This window comes from Mastomys coucha, unplaced genomic scaffold (assembly GCF_008632895.1).
Source record: "Mastomys coucha isolate ucsf_1 unplaced genomic scaffold, UCSF_Mcou_1 pScaffold22, whole genome shotgun sequence".
NCBI lineage: Eukaryota > Metazoa > Chordata > Mammalia > Rodentia > Muridae > Mastomys > Mastomys coucha.
The window spans coordinates 30810327-30813611 of record NW_022196905.1 but is presented as its reverse complement, the minus strand read 5'-3'; positions in this window follow the sequence as shown (position 1 = coordinate 30813611).

Below are 3285 nucleotides of genomic sequence, written 5' to 3'. Positions count from 1 at the left end.
TTCTGCTTTCTCTTTCTGACACAAGTTTGTTTAAAGTTGTGGATTTCTTCCTAAGCACTCCATAAAATTTCATATATTGTGAGTCTTTTACATCCATTTAAAATTTCTTCTAATTTCTCTCATGGTTTCTTTTTTGACTCGGGGGTTATTCCGAAGGGTGGCATTTGACTTTGGAATTGCGGTCTTCTACAATTCCTGTCTATTCTAGCTGCAGCATAGTCAGAGGCCACAATGTCCATGAGTTATGTCTTTTTATATTCATAGAAGTTCATTCACACCTTCACACCTAGAGGATGACCCATGTGCTTGAGGAGGATGTGCCTGCAGCCTTGGGTCAGTTAGGGCTGAGTGATACGATACTTCAATCTCTCATTTTCTTCCTGATTTCTTCTTATGTAACTGCCTCATAAATTGCTGAAGAGATATTCTGGTCTATTTCTATAAAACTGTTTGGGTCTTCCAATTCTATTAGTTTTTTGCTTTACATATTTTCAGGTGAGTGTGTTTATAATATTTCTGTCTTCTTAATGTTTTAATGACCCATTGATCACTGGAAATGATCCCTTGGTGGCTAGTAATATTCTTGTCTTAAAATTTACTTTGTTAAATATTAGAATTATTGTGGTGCTTTCATGATATATTATAGTCCTTCCTTCCTTCCTTCCTTCCTTCCTTCCTTTCTTTCTTTCCTTCCTTTATTTCTTTCGTTTCTTTTCTTTTTTTTTTGTTTTTCTTTTCTTTTCTTTTTGGTATTTTTGAGACAGGGTTTCTCTGTGTAGCCCTGGCTGTCCTGGAACTCACTCTGTAGAACAGGCTGGACTTGAACTCAGAAATCTGCCTGTCTCTGCCTCCCAAATGCTGGGATTAAAGGCGTGCGCCACCACTGCCCGGGTATATTATAGTTCTGTTCTGCTGCCTCTGACAGACTTGTATCTTTGGACACAAGGCATGGCTTTTTTTTTAATATAGTTCCTAGTTATATCTTATTTACATCTCTGCCTTTGATTGGGGTCTTTTAGACTATTCACATCAAGTGTGCAATTTGCATCACACTAATATTTATAGCCATCATTATTGTCCTTGTATATATATCTTATTTTTCTTTTTTCTTCTATTATTTTTACAGCTTTCTTCTACATTAAATATCTTAATATCCCATTTTATTTCCTGCTTTATGTGTGCTGGATAGTTTTATGTTTTAGGTTGGTGGTCCTGGGTTCTATAAGAAAGCAGTTGGAACAAAATCATGGAAGTAAGCCAGTAATCAGCACTCCTCCATGCTTCTGCATCAGCTCCTGCCTCTAGGTTCCTGTCCTGTTTGAGTTCCTGTCCTGACTTCCTTCCATTCTGAACTGTGATGTGGAAGCATAAGCCAAAGAAACCCTTTCCTCCCCAAGTTGCTTTGGTCATGGTGTTCCATTGCAGCAACAGTAACCCTAACTAGGACACTATGCATTTGAGTTATTTTCTTAAATAATCTGTGAACTAAGAGAACTTTTAACTTATCAGATCAAGGTTAACTTTTAAAGATTTGTTTCAGTATGGCTCTCTTCTTCCCCATCTCTGCTAGCCTTGTTGTCTATATCTTTAAAATAATTCCAAAGAAGTATGCACTTGAGAAAATATTTCATATCAACTTTCGCATTTACCATTTACCATGTCTAAGGCTTCCTATCTCTTCCTGGGGACTGCACTTAACCCCTGCCCAGTCTTTCTCAGTCTTTCTGTCTGATGGCTTTTAGCATCTATCTATCTATCTATCTATCTATCTATCTATCTATCTATCTATCCATCTATCTATCTAGAACAAGGCACTTCTACCAGCAAGGAATTCTATTAATATTTTTCATTATGTCTTTAAGCACTTTGCTTTTTGTTTTTTTGTTTTTTCCCCTGTTGCTGTTTTTCACTTTCATCTTGATATGATATGACCAGGTATTGAAGTCTTAGTTGGCAGGTTTTTTTTTTAAAGCTTTTCTACATCCTTCCATCATTCTGCTCCATCCCCATGAAAGGCTGTGAAATGCATTATTGTTTCTCCTTATATGATTTATTGTTTTTCTCTTGTTTCTTTCATGGTTTTCTGTGTCTTTCACTTGTTTGACTATGGTGTACCTAAGTGCTCATTTCTCTAACCTGTAGGGGTAGTAAGATATTTAAAAGTTTACATCAGCCTTAGAAAAAATTTGCTGCACTTCCTTTAAATATTCTGTTATCACCTTTCCCTCTCTCCACCTGACTGGGATTCTTCTTGATTATGTGTTTGTGTGTGGGTGTTGCCTCATGGGCAGCAGAGGGTGGCTTGTTTTCCTCCCCATGTTCTTGGTCATGGAAGTTTTTATTGCTTCAGTTTCCCTGATTTTCTGCTCTCTCAGATCTGCTGTTGAAGCACTTTTGGAAGTGAAATTTCCATATTGATGTGGAAATTTCCATATCCCACAATTTCCATATTGTATTCTTCAATTTTAGAAATTTTTGTTTCTTTAATGTCGGTTTTCCTGTCCTTATTGAGACTCAGTGTGTTGATTTGTGGTTGTGAACAACAATGTGTATTTTTGTAGCTTTGTTTCTTGCCAGGTCCCACACCTGGTGACCTCTCAATGCTACCCCACCCCGGTTCAGAACAGATAATGTTTCCCTGTATTTTTGCATTTCTCATTTTGGTAACAGAGGGCATCAGTGCATGGTTACTCCCTTCATGGATTTTGTGTTTACTTTGGCATTCTTTTTTCTTTTTTCTTCTTTTTTGTTTGTTTGTTTCTGTTGGTGCTTGTTTGTTGATTTTTTTCTTTCTTTTCTTTTCTAAAGTTTAAGGCTGGACCTTGTACTGTATATCTTCATTGCTCAGAGACCAGGTTAGCCTCAAACACTTAAGCCTCGTCAGTCTTGTATATGTCACTATGTATGGATGCATCCATACATCCACTTACACATACTTCCATCAGTCTTTCCATCTACTTTCTCATCCACCCATCCATCCATTCCTCATCCACTCATCCATCCACCCACCTACCTTTCCATGCATGTATGCATGCATCATTCATCAAACCATCCATGCATCCATCAATACACTCACTCATCCACCCATCCATCCACCTACCCATCCATCCATCCACTTATCTTATCACTCACCCTTATCCATTCATCTATCCATCCATCCATTTATCCATCCATCATCCATCCATCCTCCACCTACTTATCCAGCCATCTACCCACCTACCTTCCCATCCATCAGTCTACCCACCTCAAAATGCAAGAATCTGCTGTGGTGAACAAGGACTGGGG